Below are 21,945 nucleotides of genomic sequence, written 5' to 3'. Positions count from 1 at the left end.
TGGTTCTGTGTTCCAAGCAACCTTCTTAAGACCAAAAGGTGCTGACCTAGATTGATAGAGGGCATTTTCTCACCCAGGATTGTCTCATCACAGTAAAACCCACAGATTCCCTTTCCCCCATCCCCATCAAAAGAAAAAAGAAAAACAAGATAGAGAAGGAACAAAATTCTCTTAGAGATTCCATATAAGTGCTTGTTGTTTTTTTTAAAGAGAAACTAGAACCAAATTGAATTTATTGTCAGCCAGATGATGCTTTAATTTTGTTAGTAATATTTATTGCCTTGAATCCCAGATATAATACATAATTAGGGATTAAAGTAAGTCTTTTATGAACATTTGAAATGACTATTTTTTTTATACTTATGATATTATGTATATATGGTTTTGAAAACTTACAAAACAAAAGATATTAAGCATTTTATGGTCATTTTATGTCATTTGCATGGTGTTAACATTGGTGTGTTCTTAGTATTATGCTAATGATATACAAATTCAAAGAGAACTCTGCTATCTATAAATATTTTATAGATTTTTAAAAAGGCAAGAAAGATTGAGATATATAGAGAGAATATCATTTTAGATAATAGAATAACTTTTAATACATTTAGATGACAAAGATTTTTGTAATTTTGCTTTTTTAAGTTACATTTTTAAAAAATTAAATTCTTGATGGTAAAGAAAATAATGCATCTGCAAAAGGGGACAGGAGACTAAGGTATGGGAAGTGATGACTTAAGGGATGAAAGTAAAAATTTCCAGAACTAAGCAGTAAGAAGTTATTTGTGAGGAGAAAAGTAAATGTGATAGTGAAAGACTAAAAGAATTCAACTGATATTTGAATCCTTGATAGAAAGAGATAAAAGTGACAGACATTCCAGCTATGATTAAAACAAAACCCACACACTAAGAGAAAAAGAAACACTTCACTGTGAAGAAAGGGATACCTCAGCTCAGCTATCAGTGATAGTTGATATTTTAAAAGATGAAGAAAGGAAGGGAGAGAGGAAGGGAGGGAGGAAAGGGGAGGAAAAAAGATTCTCCATTGTAAAGGACTGAAACTCTAAATAGGTGCACTGGAATCAGACAACCGAGTACTTAAGGCTAATTACCCATTGGACAATACTCTACTAGCATATGCTTGGAAAATGGCCCTTCTCACTATTCTATGCTGGCTCCATCTTTTGGTGTATACAGATAATTGTAGGAGGGATTAGGGGGTGGAGTAATTCAAACCAGAGTCACTTTGGTGGTGGAGGAAGAGAAGGGAGATTGTGGAGAGCTTGTAGCAAAGTCTTGTCCATCCCCTTCACTTCTCCCACTAAAGACCAAGAATGAAGACCAAGGACTTTTGCTTGTCCTGACTCCAGCTGATTCTAAGACATCCAGGGTGCTAACCTGGACTTCACACTCCATTTCTTCAAAAGGAGATTCCTGAGGGACAAAAGTGAAAGAGGGACCTTTAAATGCATTATACCAGAAGACATCCTTTAGTTTAATTGAGAATTAAAGGAAAAGCTTTTCCTTCTTTTCCTCATCCAAAAGAAAAGACTGATCTAAAGCTGATGATAGAGGAGGAGAATATTTGTGTCTGTGGTTAAAAGAAGAATAAAAGAAGAATAAGCCACTAAATTGGTTAAGCCAAAACAAAACAATTTGAATGGAAAAGCATATCTGTTAATTAAGGAATGATCAGATAAATTGTGATACATAGTACCATCCTATTGTGCTGTAAGATGTGTAAGGAAAAATGTAAAATGATGTAAGGAAATTGATGATTTCAAAAAGTCATGAAAATATGAACAGAAGCAAAAAAAAAGTAAGCAGAACCAGCAGAACAATTTATTCAATAACAACAGCTGTATAAAAACAAACAACTCTGAGATCTTTTAGAACTATAATGAATATAATGACCCATTCATGATTTCAGAGGACCTGTGAAGAAATCTTCTGTGCATTGTAGAGAGATGATGAATTTAGGGTACAGAATGAGACATATGGATATGTATATCCATATGCATTTGTGAAACAAATATGCATAGACACTGAGGGAACTTAACTTGACTATGCATATTTGTGTTAAGAATTTGTTTTTTGTTTTTTAATGAGGTTAGGAGTTATGGGGAAAAATATATTTCAGTTAAATTTTCTAAATACAGAGTTGGAGGAAGTTCACTATTGTGAAATGTCAGATGTGCATTCAGGTAAAAACATTGCATCATCAGTTTTCCTTAACTATTTTTCCTTGTTACAATAGATCTCTCAAAGAGAGATAGCAACAGCAATCAGATATTTTGTAATGTAAAAAACCAAAAATCCATAAAAACTTTTTAAGTTAAGAAATAAAAATTAAATAATGAAAACAATAAATGTATCATGCTCGTGCACCCTCCCCCACACACACACAAAAAAAAGCTTCTTAAAACCAGGCTTGTAAGTACATTTTCTATGCTTCATGAACAGAGTATTGGAAAGTTTTTCACATGTTGTCTTTTGTTTATGCTTACATTCAGTTTGGTGTCTCCACATATAAAACTTGGGGTGGCATATAGTAAATGCCCTTGTTGCTATACAAAGATAATCACCTAGACCAGTGTGTTTTTTTTTTCTTGGAACATATGATCTGAGATGGGTTTTTCCTAAATAATCACTGTTATTGCTTAACTTAGTCTCTCCTTAAGTCTCCTGGTCCCAGATGTGCTACATTAGAAAAAGCCTTGGTTATGGCGTCTATCTGGAGCACCTAGATTTGTAGAAATTCCTCAAAGTATATTGCTTTTTGAGGACCGTTGACAGAATTTTTTGTTTGTTTGTTTTAGGAGATAAACTGCTCCCAGAAAAAGAGAGTATTTCAGTTAAAAAACTTGGATTTGAATTCTGCCTCTACTATTTATAAAAGACTTAACCTTCCTGGACCTTAGTTTCCTTATCGATAAAATATAACCTTTAAGGATGCCTCTAACTTTAACTCTTTGACCCTATTTTTCTAAACCTTTTGGAGAACCCTTTTTAATGGGAGATAGGATGTCTAACTTCTTAAAACTTTTGCTTCCTCCCTATGAAAACATGAACCTGTTTATGGCTTAGCTTTACCCCTGAGAGTCTCTTTCTAACAGGGAAAGAGTTTTTTGGAAATACTGTCCCACTTCTCTTTTCTTTGTTTCCCTTCCCAATACAATCTTTTTCCTAATGCTCTTCTTTTATCAACTTTGGGTCTTTCCTAATGCAAAGAAAAATTTCACTTATGTAGCAAGTAATATTCTTATATTGTTATCAAAAGTTTGAATTTTGTAAAATATTGTTGAGTTTCATCATACTTTTTAAAAGTATGGAAAAAAGAGGAAAAGAAAAAGCATTTATGCATATATCACTATGAATACATTGATATTGATGAAGCACATCTACAAAAATAACATTTAGGTTATGCTTGGTTAGAAAGCTTTGGCTGAATATTAGGGACCACAGGAACTGTGTCCAAGGTTTTAAGTTGGATTTCTCATTGTATTTTATAGATAGTGGCAAAAATATTTTAGATTTCCCCCTTTCCAAAAACATCTGATTTAATAGAATTGAAATATAAGCAAAAACTGGTATTGTTTTTTCTAATTATATACCACTCACAGCTAATGTCACATTCATATATGTTCATTAGGAACAATAGGAACTATCTTTAGCATATACTGTTTATAAATAATTTGTTACATAAGTTAGAGATACATTTTGTATGCTTCATGGACTGATTTTTGGATAGTTTTTCACATACTGTCCTTTGTTCATGACTATCTTCAGTTTGGTGTCTCTACATTTAGAACATGGGGTGGCATGTAATAAATGCCTAATATTTTTTGGATGGCTGAATATTCTTAAAACCAGAAAGAATGTAGTCAATAGCTTATTGTGAGAAAAAAAGTTTAATTTATATTCACTACTAAATGTATGATATTGTATAATTATGTGGTCATTATTCAAGAGATGGTTGGCTTAATTCTAAAGCTAAGATAAAGTGTGATGACTACATTCCAAAAACAAATATACTCATGATCTTCATTTCAAAGAAACCTTTAACAACAATTATTGAAAATATCTGAATTATGACATTTTAGAATATCCTCCTTTATTTCTACGTTGGTAGTTATTGCTGTACTATATTCTGTTTCAAGGATTAGTATTGCATTTGTACCCATTTGCTACTTTGTGGATTATCATATTTGGTGGAAGACACATTTATCCAGTGGTTATTTTTACTAAGGCAAGGAATTAATGTCCATTTTCCTTTTAAGCAGTGTGTTGAATCATTTTTCCATAAGCCATTTACCGTAACCAATCTTGAATACGCTTTATTAAGAAAATAACCTTTTTTCAATATATTTCCTTGATTGATTTTATTTCTTGAGGTAAATTTTTTGGACTGTATTAATTTTTTTTCTTGATTGCATGCAAGTACACACACACATGTACGTATGGAGGTATCCACTTTATGCTTTTTGTGCCTCTGAGAATTTTGACAAGGGGTTTCCTGTTCTAAGAGCAGATATGATTCATGGATAATGAGCAATTAAGATGATTCAATTGGGTCTTGAGCTACCAAAAAAGAGCCAAACCAGGAATAAATCAGAGATAGAACAAAGACAATAAAAAATAGCAAAGTGAGAGAATTTTGTGATTTAATACACTGATTGTTCTGGGATCATCTGTCCCTTTTCTACTATCTTATCTATATTTATATCTCTATCTATTTATCTATCTATATGTCTATCTATATAGTATATAATCCCACAATATTTAACTGTATTGAATGAAATTGGACCACAAATGAATTGGAGAGTTATCACTTTAACCTAGCTTTTAAATTTGGGCTGGATCTGTGATTTCATTGGTATAGGGAACTCCCAGTGAAGAATTTCCTGCATTAACTTTGCATGACTAGGCTTTCTAAAATTGTGAGGAGTTATTCCAGCATTTCCATCTCAAGTCATAATGAAAGAAAATTTTGAAAAAAAATTAAGGACAGTTTCTTGTGTTTCAAAAGAATTAAAGGTAGTCAATTTTTCAGTTTCCATAATAAATAAGAAACTTTCTGCCATAAAATTAAAAGAAGCTTTAAGCAAACACCTTATGTTTCTCCAAAGAGAAGGATTGTTTCTCTTCCAGCTTCTGACAATTTGACACGAGGTCTATTCAAAGCTGGATGATTTCATGTGGCATCTTTGGCTTATTTGCTGAATTTGACAAACTCATTATGAATAATCAATCTTTTTAAATGGACTGAAATTATGGAATTACAAACAATACAGTTTCCAGTGTAACAACACTAGAAGAAAATATGAATAAACTCTAAAAAAAAATGAAGATTTATTTTTAACAGACAAGGCCAAATATTATGAAGCTGAATTGCTGAAAAATCACAACTTCAACATGAATAGCAGAATGGTTATGTTTTCAGATCCAGTATTTCAAATTCAAATTTTCTCTGTTCTGATGTTTTTTAAAAGAGGGAGAAAGAATTTTAAAATTATTTCTGTCCTGCAACTACTCTTAGTCTCTTTTTTCTTAAACTTATCAAGGAGGAACAATAAATTCTTTCAAGAATGTTTCTTTATTCCTCCATAAACAATATATGGAAGACTTGACAGCTTGATTTTTATAGGTCTCTTGCTCACATACAGCAGATCTTTCTTTGTATAAGTTGATAACCAATACATCTGTAACAAGTTTCTGGAGTGATAGTTGAATCTCCTTGATGATCACTGGCCTGGGAGAAAATGATGCCACGGGCTTCTAGGCAGGATTAAGAACCTTTCTTCAACAATACTGTACCAATCAATTGGCCAACAATAGCTTCCAGCCCAAATCTCAATTTCTCTTATTTTGGGTTCTCATGGCTAAGAATGAGTATAAATAGCAATTATTTCCATTTTTTTAAATCAGAAACTCTCATTGTCTTCACCTCCCAGTCTGATTTTTTTAAAACAAAAGTAAGCAAAGGTAAAAGAGGCCATTTTTATCTCATTTCTTACCTAGCTGTAATCACTAGATGAACATTGCCTAGGACAAACTGAGACCTTGTTAACAAATTGAGCTAAAAAAGGCCAAGGTCTCCCATTGCATCCAGGCCCAGGCTTCAGTCATCCTGATCGATATTTTACCTTTGGACCCAGATACAAATGGCTCTGGAGAAGAAAATGAATCTGGTGAATTTGCATAATCCTTAAATCCAGCTCGTGGTATCACCTCCCTGTTGTCATGGTCCTCTTTGAGAATGAAGGAGAAACAATAAATGAATGACTTCACAACTTTCTGATTGTTCTTTTATATTTAACTTGGTGTTATAGTTATGTGTCTATTTCACTGACCCCTACTAGAAGTTAAGCTCTAAGAGGAAATACCTCTTATTCATCATATGATGATTCTACATGGCCATGAAGAGAATGTGCACTCAGGAAAAGTCTAATAAATTTGATTAGTCTTATAACGTGAATAACATTAAAAAATATGGGCAGAAAATTTTGGGGTCTACTCTACCAGTAGGATGGTAGCGGCACTCCTTATCAGCCCATCCTGATTTCTGCTTCTCTAGGGAAAGAAGAGCATGAAGAATAGAACAAAGTCTTTACCACTTCTCCAGTCGCCACAGTGGGAACCCAAGTAGACAGAGCTTATGTCTTGTATGTTCTATATCTGATTGTATACAAATGAAATCCAGAAGCTGCCATATTAAAGCTTAAAGATGACAAGAGACAAAATTTATAAGAAGTTTTAATCTTCTAAAGAGAGAGAACTCTTATGGCCTTTTCATTGTGGCAGAGGTACAAAGAGAGGTTAAGAGAAGACACACATGCATATGTGTGTATACATACATAATATACTTAGTTGTGTGTGAATCTATATGTACACATATACATACCTACACACAAATACACATATGTGCACATATATGTCCAGGCATGTATGTGGACAAATGAATGTGTATGCATGTATATGCATATATGTTGATGTATGCAAATGTGTATATATGTATATATACACACAAATACACATTACTGTATAAGTTGTTCTCATTCTTCTTAGTGCACTCTGTACCATTTATTATCCATCTTCCTAGGTTTCTCTCAATTTACTCTTTTCATCATTTTCTAATGGCACAAGGTTATTTCTAATGACAAATACATACATATTATCATTGTCAGATTAGTCTCAGAATTTTAAAGTTAGAAGTCATCTTCAGACTCCATATATCCCAATTCACACCTAAATAAAACTCACTTTCATAACATACTTAATAAAAGTTCTTCCACTCTTTGCTTGGAGTTCTGTGGGAAGAGAGAAGCCACTCGTTGCATACAGAAGGAATCCATTTGATTTTTGATAACTCTAATTGTTAAGAAAGCTTTCTTTATTTCAAGCTCAAATCTGTTTTTGCCTTGTCTAGTCATTCCTCCTAGTTTTGCTTTCTGGGACCCAGAAGACCAAGGCCAATCATCCTTGAATTATGTGATAGTAACCATCATATTATCCCTAAGTCTTTTCTTTTCTAGATTTTTACGTCCCAGAGGAAAGCCCCTTTATTTCTTGGTTCCACAGGCCACTAAATTAGAGGAAAGTGGTGAATCAAGTAAAGAGAATTTTCACACCAATAAAATTATAGTTCTAGTACAAAAGAAAAACTATCAGATTGTGAACTTCACCAAAGCAGGCACCATCTCAATCATGATTGTTCCCTATTCACTAGTTCACAGAATGTGGTATACTTGAAAGAGTGGTAGATTTGAGATCAGTAGACCTACATTTGTAATTCTGGCTCCTGTACTTAGTGGACTACAAGTGACAATCCAAATTTAACACTTATTTTCTGTATCTCATGTGGATATGAAAAAACGCAAAAATTTTCTCTTTGCTTCCTCAGGGCCCAGCTAAATACTTTATATATATATATATATAATAAATGCTAAATGCTTATTTAGTTAAATGCTTTATAAATCTTAAAGAAGCATATAAATAGAATTCATTTTTAATATTTTTATATAACAAATACTCTATAAATGTGGTTGAATGACTCCTGCCAGTCCTAAACACAATTCTATAGTTCAGTGGTACTCTAATATCTAATATCATACCAGAAGTTAAGGTATTATTTATAGAAAGTTTAAAAGCTCTCTAATTCTTAACCTCTCTATTTATTTCTACTTCTCCACCACTTTTTAAAAATAGCATTTTATGGATTTTCCCCCTAATTACACATCAACAATTTTTAGCATTCATTTTTACAAGATTTTGAGTTCCTAATTTTCTCCCTCCCTCTTTTCCTCTCTTCTAAAAATGATAGGCAATTTGTTATAGGTTATACATGTGATATATGTGTGTGATGTAGATTACACATTGTAAAAGTCACAGTTGTGAAAGAAGAAACATATCAAAATGAAAAAAAATGTTTAGAAAGTATGCTTTAATCTGCATTCTGAATTCTTCAGTTCTTATCTGGATGTAGATAACATTTTCCTTTATCAGTCCTTTCTATTTGTCTTAAATCTTTGTATTGCTGAGAAGAGCTGAATCATTCATAGTTTGTCATGACACAATGTTGCTGATACTGTGAACAATGTTTTCCTGGTTCTGCTCATTTTATTCTGCCTTGGTTTGTACAAGTGTTTCCAGGTTTTTCTGAAATCTGCCAGTTCATAAGTTCTTATTGCGCAATAGTATTCCTTTACATTCCTATTCCACAACTTGTTCAGCCATTCCCCAATTCATGGGCATCCCCTCACTTTCCAATATTTTACTATCAGGAAAAGGGTTGCCATATCTCTTTGGGATATAGACCTAGTAATGGTATTTCAGGATCAGAGGATTATGCACAGTTTGCTTGCCCTTTGGGCATAGTTCCAAAATACTCTCCAGAATGGTTGGATCATTTACAATTCCACCAACAAATCAGTAGTGCCCCAGTTTTCCCACATTCTCTCCACCATTTATCATTTTCCTTTTTTGGTCATGTTAGCCAATCTGATAATTGTGAGGTGATATTTCAGAATGGTTTTATTTGCATTTTTCTAATCAGAAGAGATTTAGAGCAATTCTTCATATGCCTTCACAGCATATTGCTGTGATTTCTTAATCTGAAAACTGCCTACTCCTATTCTTTGACTGTTGGAGAATGGCTTATATTCTTATTACTTAACTCACTTCTCTATATATTTGAGACATTGTAAAACTTGTTTCCCAGCTTTCTCCTCTCTTTCTAATCTTGGCTGCATTGATTTTATTTGTGCAAAGGCTTTTTAATTTAAATATAATCAAAATTATATATTTTACATTCCATAATGCTCTCTATCTCTTCTTTTGTCATGAACCTGTAACTCACTTAATTTCTTTAAGAATCTGAATGCTATAGTACATGGTGTATATGTGTGTGTGTATTTATTATTGTTCTTAGCTCAATGTTTGTGTTAACTTTTAGCAAGATGCAATTCCTTTTTAATCTCTTTTAATTTGACATATTTTTGTTTTTGCTTTGTCTGAGATCAGGATTATTAACTCTGCTTTTTTTTTTTACTTCAATTGAAGCATGATAGATTCTGCTTCTCTTTATTCTGTATTTGCCTTTCTGCTTCAAGTATGTTTCCTGTAAACAACATATTGTAGGAATCTAGTTTTTGATCCATTCTTCTATCTGCTTCCAATTTATGGAAAAGTTCATACATTCACATTCACTGTTATGATTACTAACTGTGTATTTCCCTCTATCTTATTTTCTCCCATTTGTCCTCTCTCCTTTCACCCTTTCCCTCTTCATCAGTGTTTTGCTTCTATTATTTCCCCCAGTCTTCTCTTTCTTCTGTCACTCACTTTCCCCTTTACTTAACCTCTTCTCCTCCTATATTCATCTGATTGTATATATTATTCCCTCTTTGAGACAGGTTTAAATTGGTATAGGTTTATGAGATAAGGTTTAAAAATACTAGTTGATGAGAATAAGGTTTAAAGAGTACCAATTGCCCACCCTCTCATCTTTACCTCCATTGTCCTAGATTTTTCATGCCTTTTCATGTGAAATAATTTACCCCATTCTATCTCTCCCTTCCTTCTGCTCCCAGTGTACTTCTCTTTCTTATCCCTTAATTATTTTGTATGTTCTCCCCTCATATTCACCTTATACCCATTCTCTTTGTCTGTGTATATTCTTTCTAGCTTTCCTATTAGTGGTCCAATTTTAAAGAATTTAAGTGACTTCCGGTTAAGATGGCGGAGAGGAGGCTCACAGCTGTGTAAGCTCCACGCTTTCTCTCACTATCCATTTCATTACAAGCCTCTGAATCAATGCTTGACTGAAAAAAACCCCACAAATAGTTACCAAGAGAAGCCATCCTTGAGATTCGCCAAGAAAGGTCTGTCTTTCCTGGAGGGCTGGGACGGTTTTAGATCGGGTGCAGGTGGCGGGCAGCAGCAGTGAGAGCACGGGAGCAGAGCGGAGAGGAGGTGGGGAGTGATCGCAGCCGTCTCTGTGGGGAGAGCTTTGCTACAGGATTAGATACTTTGCTCCGGCAGCAAGTCAGCAGCCCAGCAAAGAAGCTAAAAACACCGGGGGTGAAGAATACAACCCCAAACAGCTGTAGTCTCTCGGGACCTGGCCGCTCCCCCCTCCCCCCCCCCACAGTGACTCAGCACGCTCTGGGATCTCAGAGTGCAGGCGCAGCATAGTCCTGCTAGTGCCTCACTACTGCCCCCCGCAGTCTGTAGAGGAAGCTCGGTAACACACCCAGCCCCTCCCCCAAAGAAAGAATCCAGTTTTTTCTGTTTTTATTTGGTAGTTTGTCTTTGATTATTAGACAGAATGAGCAAGAAACTGAAGAGGACTTTAACCCTTGACAGCTTCTATACAGATAGAGAGCAGACTCTAAATCCTGAGGAGACTAAAAACAGACAGTCCCCAGGTGAATCCCCAAAGGAGGAGATCATCTGTTCCTCAGCACAGATGAACCTCATAGAAGTGATTAAAAAGGCTCTCACAAGGGAGCTAGAAGAAAAATGGGAAAAGGAGAGGGAGGCTTGGCAAAAGGAGAGGGAAGCTTGGGAAAAGGAGAGGGAGGCTTGGCAAAAGAGCCTGGAGAAGTCAGTTAAAGAGAGAGTGGATAAAGAAGTAAAATCCTTGAAAAATAGGATTAGTGAACTGGAAAACAAAATTGGCGAAATGGAAAAAAATTCCACAGAACAAAAGAACTCAATGGACAATTAGAAAAAGATTTTTAAAAAGTGAGTGAAGAAAATACTTCACTGAAAATCAGAATTGAACAAGTGGAATTGAATGACTCGAGGAGACAAGAAGAATCAATCAAGCAAATCCAAAAAAATCAAACAATGGAGAAAAATGTGAAATACCTTCTGGGGAAGACAACAGACCTGGAAAACAGATCCAGGAGAGACAATCTGAGAATCATTGGACTTCCAGAAAAACATGATGAAAAAAAGAGCCTGGACACTATTTTCCAGGAAATTATCAAAGAGAACTGCCCAGAAGTCATAGGAACAGAGGAAAAAATAAACATTGAAAGGATTCATCGATCACCCACTGAAAGGGATCCTAAAATCAAAACACCAAGGAATATAGTGGCCAAATGCCAGAACCCTCAGACGAAGGAAAAAATATTGCAAGCGGCTAGAAGAACCCAATTCAAGTATCAAGGAGCCACAATAAGGATCACCCAGGATCTGGCAGCATCCACATTAAAAGATCGAAGGGCCTGGAATATGATATTCCGAAAGGCTAAGGAACTTGGTATGCAACCAAAAATAACTTACCCAGCGAGAATGAGCATCTTTTTCCAGGGAAGAAGATGGACATTCAACGAAGTAAGCGAATTTCATCTATTTCTGATGAAAAAAACAGAACTTAACAAAAAGTTTGATCTACAAATATAGAACTCAAGAGAAATCTAAAAAGGTAAAGATTAATCTTGGGAACTATATTTTGACTATATAGATGTATAAAGAATACATGTATACCTTGTTCTAGAAATTGATGTGGAAAGGACATTGTACCAGAAAAAGGGTAAAGTGGGGGTAGTACATCTCATGAAGAGGCATAGGAAACCTATTATATCTGAGAGAAAGAATGGAGGGGGATGAATATAGTGGGTATCTTACTGCCTTCAGAATTGGCTTTAAGTGAAAAATCTTAAGACATATTCAATCTATGGTAAAACTTCTCCCACCTCATTGAAAAGTGAGAAGGGAAAAGTGAAAAGGGAAGGAATAAGCTAAGTGGAAGGGAATACGGAAACTGGGAGGGAAAGGGGTAAGATAGGGGGAGGAACTCTAAGGCGGGGGGAGGGATACTAAAAAGGGAGAGCTGTGAGAAGCAAGTAGTGCTCACAAGCTTAATACTGGGAAGGGGGGAAAGGGGAAAGAAGGGAGAAAAGCATAAACCGGGGTTAACAAGATGGCAAGTAATACAGAATTGGTCATTCTAACCATAAATGTGAACGGGGTAAACTCCCCCATAAAGAGGAAGCGGTTAGCAGAATGGATTAAAAGCCAGAATCCTACAATATGTTGTTTACAGGAAACACACCTGAAGCGGGGAGATACATGCAGGTTAAAGGTAAAAGGTTGGAGCAAAATCTACTATGCTTCAGGTGAAGTCAAAAAAGCAGGGGTAGCCATCCTGATCTCAGATCAAGCTAAAGCAAAAATTGATCTAATTAAAAGAGATAAGGAAGGGCACTATATCTTGCTAAAGGGTAGCATGGATAATGAAGCACTATCTATATTAAACATATATGCACCAAGTGGTATAGCATCTAAATTCTTAAAAGAGAAATTAAGAGAGCTGCAAGAAGAAATAGACAGTAAAACTATAATAGTGGGAGATCTTAACCTTGCACTCTCAGAATTAGATAAATCAAACCACAAAATAAATAAGAAAGAAGTCAAAGAGGTAAATAGAATACTAGAAAAGTTAGATATGATAGATCTCTGGAGAAAATGTAATGGAGACAGAAAGGAATACACTTTCTTTTCAGCAGTTCATGGAACCTATACAAAAATTGACCATATATTAGGACATAAAAACCTCAAACTCAAATGCAGTAAGGCAGAAATAGTAAATGCATCCTTTTCAGACCACGATGCAATGAAAATTACATTCAACAAAAAAGCAGGGGGAAGTAGACCAAAAAATAATTGGAAACTAAATAATCTCATACTAAAGAATGATTGGGTGAAACAGCAAATCATAGACATAATTAATAACTTCACCCAAGAAAACGATAATAATGAGACATCATACCAAAACGTATGGGATGCAGCCAAAGCGGTAATAAAGGGAAATTTCATATCTCTAGAGGCCTATTTGTATAAAATAGAGAAAGAGAAGGTCAATGAATTGGGTTTGCAACTAAAAATGCTAGAAAAGAAACAAATTAAAAAACCCCAGTCAAACACTAAACTTGAAATTCTAAAAATAAAAGGAGAGATCAATAAAATTGAAAGTAAAAAAACTATTGAATTAATTAATAAAACTAAGAGTTGGTTCTATAAAAAAACCAACAAAATAGACAAACCCTTAGTAAATCTGATTAAAACTAGGAAAGAGGAAAATCAAATTGTTAGTCTTAAAAATGAAAAGGGAGAACTCACCACTAACGAAGAGGAAATTAGAGCAATAATTAGGAGTTACTTTGCCCAACTTTATGCCAATAAATTCGATAACTTAAATGAAATAGAAAAATACCTCCAAAAATATAGCTTGCCCAAACTAACAGAGGAAGAAGTAAATATCCTAAACAGTCCCATCTCAGAAAAAGAAATAGAACAAACTATCAATCAACTCCCTAAGAAAAAATCCCCAGGATCAGATGGATTTACATGTGAATTCTACCAAACATTTAAAAAACAATTAACTCCAATACTAAATAAACTATTTGAAAAAATAGGGATTGAAGGAATCCTACCAAACTCCTTTTATGACACAGACATGGTACTGATACCTAAACCAGGTAGGCTGAAAACAGAGAAAGAAAATTATAGACCAATCTCCCTAATGAATATTGATGCTAAAATCTTAAATAAAATATTAGCAAAAAGATTACAGAAAATCGTCACCAGGATAATACACTATGACCAAGTAGGATTTATACCAGGAATGCAGGGCTGGTTCAATATTAGGAAAACTATTAGCATAATTGACTATATCAATAATCAACCAAACAAAAACCATATGATCATCTCAATAGATGCAGAAAAAGCATTTGATAAAATCCAACATCCATTCCTAATAAAAACACTTGAGAGCATAGGAATAAATGGACTTTTCCTTAAAATAGTCAGGAGCATATATTTAAAACCATCAGTAAGCAACATATGCAATGGGGAAAAACTAGAACCTTTCCCAGTAAGATCTGGAGTGAAGCAAGGTTGCCCACTATCACCATTATTATTTAATATCGTATTAGAAACACTAGCCTCGGCAATAAGAGTCGAGAAAGATATTAAAGGAATTAGAGTAGGCAATGAGGAAACCAAACTATCACTCTTTGCAGATGATATGATGGTATACCTAGAGAACCCCAGAGATTCTACTAAAAAGCTATTAGAAATAATTCATAATTTTAGCAAAGTAGCTGGCTACAAAATAAATCCCCATAAATCCTCAGCATTTTTATACATTACCAACAAAACCCAACAGCAAGAGATACAAAGAGAAATTCCATTCAGAATAACTGTTGATACCATAAAATATTTGGGAATCTATTTACCAAAGGAAAGTCAGGAATTATATGAGCAAAATTATAAAAAAAGTCTCCACACCAATAAAGTCAGACTTAAATAATTGGAAAAATATTAAGTGCTCTTGGATCGGCCGAGCGAACATAATAAAGATGACAATACTCCCTAAACTAATCTACTTATTTAGTGCTATACCAATCAGACTTCCAAGAAAATATTTTAATGACCTAGAAAAAATAACAACAAAATTCATAAGGAACAATAAAAAGTCGAGAATCTCAAGGGAATTAATGAAAAAAAAAATCAAATGAAGGTGGCCTAGCTGAACCTGATCTAAAACTATATTATAAAGCAGCAGTCACCAAAACCATTTGGTATTGGCTAAGAAATAGATTAGTGGATCAGTGGAAAAGGTTAGGTTCACAAGACAGAATAGTCAACTATAGCAATCTAGTGTTTGACAAACCCAAAGCCCCTAACTTCTGGGAAAAGAATTCATTATTTGATAAAAACTGCTGGGATAATTGGAAATTAGTATGGCAGAAATTAGGCATGGACCCACACTTAACACCATATACCAAGATAAGATCAAAATGGGTCCATGACCTAGGCATAAAGAATGAGATTATAAATAAATTAGAGGAACATAGAATAGTTTATCTCTCAGACTTGTGGAGGAGAAAGAAATTTGTGACCAAAGATGAACTAGAGACCATTACTGATCACAAAATAAAAAATTTTGATTACATCAAATTAAAAAGCCTTTGTACAAACAAAACTAATGCAAACAAGATTAGAAGGGAAGCAACAAACTGGGAAAACATCTTCACAGTTAAAGGTTCTGATAAAGGCCTCATTTCCAAAATATATAGAGAACTGATTGAAATTTATAAGAAATCAAGCCATTCTCCAATTGATAAATGGTCAAAGGATATGAACAGACAATTTTCAGAAGATGAAATTGAAACTATTACCACTCATATGAAAGAGTATTCCAAATCATTATTGATCAGAGAAATGCAAATTAAGACAACTCTGAGATACCACTACACACCTGTCAGATTGGCTAAGATGACAGGAAAAAATAATGATGAATGTTGGAGGGGATGCGGGAAAACTGGGACACTAATGCATTGTTGGTGGAGTTGTGAACGAATCCAACCATTCTGGAGAGCAATCTGGAATTATGCCCAAAAAATTATCAAACTGTGCATACCCTTTGATCCAACAGTGTTCCTATTGGGCTTATATCCCAAAGAAATACTAAAGAAGGGAAAGGGACCTGTATGTGCCAAAATGTTTGTGGCAGCCCTATTTGTAGTGGCTAGAAACTGGAAAATGAATGGATGCCCATCAATTGGAGAATGGCTGGGTAAATTGTGGTATATGAATGTTATGGAATATTATTGTTCTGTAAGAAATGACCAGCAGGATGAATACAGAGAGGACTGGTGAGACTTACATGAACTGATGCTAAGTGAAATGAGCAGAACCAGGAGATCATTATACACTTCGACAATGATATTGTATGAGGACACATTTTGATGGAAGTGGATTTCTTTGACAAAGACACCTAACTGAGTTTCAATTGATAAATGACGGACAAAAGCAGCTACACCCAAAGAAAGAACACTGGGAAATGAATGTGAACTATCTGCATTTTTGTTTTTCTTCCCGGGTTATTTATACCTTCTGAATCCAATTCTCCCTATGCAACAAGAGAACTGTTCGGTTCTGCAAACATATATTGTATCTAGGATATACTGCAACATATCAAACATATAAAGGACTGCTTGCTATCTAGGGGAGGGGGTGGAGGGAGGGAGGGGAAAAAAATTGGAACAGAAATGAGTGCAAAGGATAATGTTGTAAAAAAAAAATTACCCTGGCATGGATTCTGTCAATATAAAGTAATTATTAAATAAAAATTAAAAAAAAAAGGGACAACAAACAAAAAAACAAAAAAAAAATAATATAATCAAAGTAAAAAAAAAAAAAGAATTTAAGTATCATCTTCCCCTGTAGGAATCAAAATAGTTATTAGCTACATTGAATCTTTTATGTTTTCTTTGCCCCTTTTCATTATTTTAGGCTTTTCTTGGGTCTTGATATTGGAGATCATGTGTTTTGTTCAGATCTGTTTTTCTCTATATGAAAGGTTGAAATCTTTCTATTTCATTAAATGACTATTTTTTTCTCTTGAAGTATTATACTTAATTTCACCAGGTAGGTAGCTTTTTTGCTTTCTGAGATATCATGTTCCAGTGTCTTTGAGCCTGCATTGCTAATGTTGAATTGCTAAGTCCTGTGTAATCCTGATTGTGGGTCTCTGGCATTTGAATTGTTTCTTTTTGACCACTTGCAGTGATAGTTCTGTAATTTGACTACAGTGTTCCTTGGAGTTTTTATTTTGGAATCTCTTTGGAATACATTGATGTATTTCCTTCAATGCTTATTTTGCCCTCTGGTTCTAGGAAACCAGGGTAATTTTCCTTGATAATTTCTTGAAAAGGATTCTCCATCCTGGAGAGAACTCTCCAGTTCTCTTTCTGATTATGGTTTTCAGATAGTCCAATGATTCTGACATTATCTTTCCTGGATCTATTTTCTAAATCAATTTTTTTAAACTGTGAAGTATTTTACATTTTCTTCAGTTTTTTTTTATTTCTTTGAATTTGTTTGATTGATTCTTACTGTCTCATTGAGTTATTAGTTTCTACTTGCCTAATTCTAACTTTTAGGGAGTTGTTTTCCTCATTTAGTGTTTGTGCTTTCTTTTCTCTTTGGCTCATTGTACTTTTAGAGGACTTATTTTCTTCAGTGGATTTTTGTGTCTTTTACATTTGACCAGTTCTACTTTTTAAGCAATTGTTTTGTTTTTTCAAGATATTGATTCTCTTTTCTTAATTCTCTTACATAACTTTTATTTCTTTCCCCATTTTTTTCTTCTACCTCTCATATGATTTTAAAGTAACTTTTTGAGCTCTTTTATAAGTTCTTTCTGGGCTTCAGATCACTTCTTATTTTTCTTTGGGGTTTTGCTCATGGGGATTTTAATGTTGTTGAAGTTGTCTGAGTTTGTCTCTTGATCTTCCCTGTTATTACAATACATTCCTATGATTGGATCCTTTTTTGTTCTTCTTGTTTGGGTATTTTTCTTTTCTTTTAAATTTGAGCTCTGCTACTAATTTGCTGAGATGGAGTTATAGTTGGCTATGCTTCCTGTTTTGGACTGTGCTCCCCTTTTGCCCAAGTAAGACAGACTGTTCCTGATGATCTTCCAAATTTCTTGGACTAAAACCTCATTTCACCCTGTCTTTTTGCTGGTTCTACTCTTCCAATATTTGTTGGAGGGTGTTATTTTATGGTTGTTTGGAAGCGATTTACTGCTTACTCAACCATCTGGCTCCCCTCCACCACTCTTACTGAAAAAATGGAAGAAGAGGTGGTAGTTTGTAGTCAACATAACTGCTCTAATGGAAAGTAGACCATCCCATTTCCACATACCTAATTCATCAGATTCCTGATCAGATCAAAACAAATGATCATCAAGAAAGCCAGTGAGAAAATACACCAACTTCTTCCATCTGAGAAGTACAGAAAAAAATTGGCCAGAAATCTGGAAGAGTGCTAACAGTAAGGCAAGGGCCAGTGTAGGCCAAAAAAAGCCTGCAACTTCCCAGTATGACCAGTACTAGATCAGAAAAGTGTATGGCCTGCAAAGCTCTGTATCCAGAGGCAGCTAGAATGGATGGCTACCTGAGAAAAACCCAGAAAGATCAGGAAGTCTTACAGGAGGAACTTTTGAAAATCCAGGGAATAACAGTAATCAAAGCAGCTCAGTTCCACTAAAAAATAGGTGGCTCAGGTTCAGGGGTTGTAATGTCTCTGTATTATAGAGGTACCATAGAGAACTCTGAAGATCCAGTACTTTGATTGGGGATAACAAGGATGTCTACCTCAGGAGGTAGAGGTCAACACAGAAAGCCAGAGGGGCCAAGGTAAGGATCAAGTATCATCAACTACCCTGCCTAAAACACAAGAGGAGGTGGAGAAATGGAGCAAATTTGTAGAAATGAGTAAAAAAAAAGAAAATGCCAAGTAGCAAATGTTGATCTGAGATGTCTAAAAATAACCTCTAAAAGAAGAAAGTAATTATAACAACTACAAGCAAGGATTCAAAAAAAAAAAAAAAAAAAGGAAATTTCCACAAAGACAAAATGAATACCTAGAAAAAAATGAAGCAAGAAATTTAAAAAGTAACAAGGAATTAGAAGGAGAATGAGTGCTTATATAAGTATTTTAGCTTTAGGTAAAGTAGACTCCCTGAAAACTGGAATAGACCAAATAGAGATCAAGATTTCATAAGATAACAAAAAATATTAGAACAAAATAAAAATATTACAAATAGAAAAATTTTATATTTGATAGGAAAAAATTAACCTGGAAATACTTGAAAATCACTGGGTTTCCTCAAAATAATTTTATTAAGAAACAACTTGAATTTTGGTTAAAAAAAATATAAACTATCCAGCTCTATTAGATCCAGACAATAGTGAAAATAGAAAAGATCTTCTGATCACATCCTGAAAAACACCCCAAAAGGAGAAATCCCTGCAATACCATTGCCAAAATGCAAAGTTCTTACATCAAAGAAGAAATATTGCAAGCATTCAAAAAGAAGTTCAAGTAGCAAGAAACCACAGTTTGGATCACATAGGACCTGGCAGCTTTTATTATAAATGAGATAATATCTTGGAATACAGTAATCCAAAAGGCAAAATTCATACTTATATCTTAGTATATGATCTGTGGTATCACATACATTTGGACCTGTTTGAAGAATAACAGGATTAGGGGTGGGAAATGGAGGTTGACTTAACCTTAGTAATACTCCCAAAAAGAGGGCCAATGAAATATTTTTTGAAATCATGTAATGGCACATAGGGAAGTTCAGAAAGGACAGTTTTAAACATAAAGTGTAGAATTACTATATGATTTTTACAAATATGAAATGTGAAATGCATATTCACAATTTCATATGCAATTTTTCATATTCTGTGTCTATGAAAATGCTCTTTTTTAGTGTTTAAGTTCAGAATAAAAGTAAGTTTTAAAAAATTAAATGGAAATAGATTACATAGGACTGATGGTCATTTCCCCTTATGACCTGCTATGGCTTAATAATTCATTACATTGTAGTCATACAATGAATCATACAGTAATGATCCTATCTATATTTAATTAAATTAGAACTGAGTTATCTGGACCATATTCAATGACTTTCTAGCATGATAGTACCTCCTAGAGTTTAAGACTTACCACTACTAACCTAGAATTCATTAGCCTAGAATAATTTCCATGCCTTGCTAAGGTATCAGAGGAGAATTTCTGTGGAGATGATATAGGAAAGTGGTAAAGGTCTGAAATTCATGAGTTGATGCACTGTGGTTGGGCAACTGAGCACTTAAGGCTAACTACCAATTGGATAATATTCTATTAGCATATGCTTGGAAAATGGCCATTCCCACTATTCTGTGCTGGTTCAATCTTTTGATGTATACAGAGAATTGTGGGATTAGGGGGTACAGTAAGACAAACCAGAGTCACTTGGGTGGGGAGGTGGAAAAGGAAGGTCATGCAGATCCTGTGTCCATTCCCTTCACTTCTACCCATAAAGACCAAGAATAAAGACCAAGGACTTTTACTTATCCCGACTCCTGCTGATTCTAAGGTATCCAGGGTGCTAACTTGGTCTTCACAGAAAGTATGATTTTGAATCAAGAAATTAAGCAGATTAAAGAATTATAGTTCTCTTAATATCTTCATACATACAATGAATATTTTTTAAAAGAAATTCAGAAGAACCTAACCATGATTAACACTAAACAATACATCTCAACCCTGCTGCCTCATCTCTCTGTCTGTCTCTCTGTCTGTTTCTCTCTCTCTCTCTCTCTCTCTCTCATACACACACACACACACACATACACACACACACACACACATACATATACATATACACACAGAAAATTGACTATATTAATAGACAAGATGATTGTCTTTGGTTGTTATCAGATAAGTTCTATCCCGATTTATCAAACTAGATTTACCTTAAAAAAAGGAATGGACAAAAATAAAGGCATTGAACTATTACTATTTTTTAGAAATATTTACATGCAAAAAGTCATCACAATAATGACACTTAAATTATCCCAAAGAGCCTAAACTAGCAGTCATTTGTGGTTAAAGATGTAATGAACATGTAAGGAGGCTGTTACAAAATTAATTCAATCCAGACTATTACAAGAGCTTTTAAGGTTTTCTTTTAAATTTTGAATTTAGCAAACACCAAAAAATACAAAGTAGAACAACTAGTTAAATGTCTGTTACACACAGCTTGCTTTTTTAAAGTAAATAATATATTCAACACATTTTTTTCAAAACTGCATTCTTTGTATTTCCTTCTAAACTGCCTTCTATTCTGTGCATTTAAAAAATATTTTAATTACCCCCTCTTTTCTTTCTTTTCTTGTTTTCTGGGATAACACTATTGCTAACCTCCTCTTCCCTCAACCCATTCCCAAATAAAGAAAAATAACCCTTTTAACAAGAAAGCATAGTCGAGCTAAGCAAATCCATTCACTGGCCACCTCCAAAAATGTATGCTCATTTCATACATTGAATTTATCACCTCTCTGGAAAGAATATTTTCAAACAAGACTTAAAAATAACAAAGAAATATGAAGTGACTATATTCTTATTGACAAATATTTGGGCTCCATCCTCAATTTACTATGTGAAGGAATAACACTAACACTTAAGACATGATTCTTCCCACCATGAACCTTATAATCTTCTTGAATATATATGACTTCCAAATAAATTTTAATTTAGAACTAAAGCTGTTTTAGGTTAATAATTAAAGGAATGTACTCAGAAAATTACATGACACAACTTCAATAAAGTTTAGTAGCAATGTTTATGTAAAATTATCAGAATTAGAAGAAACCATAAGAGATGGCTAGTCTATGTCCTTTGTTTTATGCATGAGAAAACTTAAAACTTTGAAAGGTAAAATGTCTTGCCCAAGGCCATACAACTAGCTAGTCTCGGAATAGATTTGTTATTTAAACATACATATATTTTAAATAGTTCCTTCCCCTTGAAAACAAGGTGGGCATTTTGAGTAGAGTTTGTGGACCATAGTAGGAACAACAGTGAATA

At 34.2% G+C, this 21,945-nt stretch overlaps 1 protein-coding gene across 1 annotated transcript in view; it reads left to right on the top strand.

The window, feature by feature from the left end:
* Nucleotides 1-21,945, top strand: part of DOCK3 (dedicator of cytokinesis 3) — a 513,257-nt gene that overhangs the window by 133,372 nt on the left and 357,940 nt on the right. The gene's annotated exons all lie outside the window — the stretch shown is intronic.

This window comes from Antechinus flavipes, chromosome 1 (genome assembly GCF_016432865.1).
Source record: "Antechinus flavipes isolate AdamAnt ecotype Samford, QLD, Australia chromosome 1, AdamAnt_v2, whole genome shotgun sequence".
In the NCBI taxonomy this organism is placed as follows: domain Eukaryota; kingdom Metazoa; phylum Chordata; class Mammalia; order Dasyuromorphia; family Dasyuridae; genus Antechinus; species Antechinus flavipes.
This window is presented reverse-complemented; position numbering and strand designations above follow the sequence as displayed.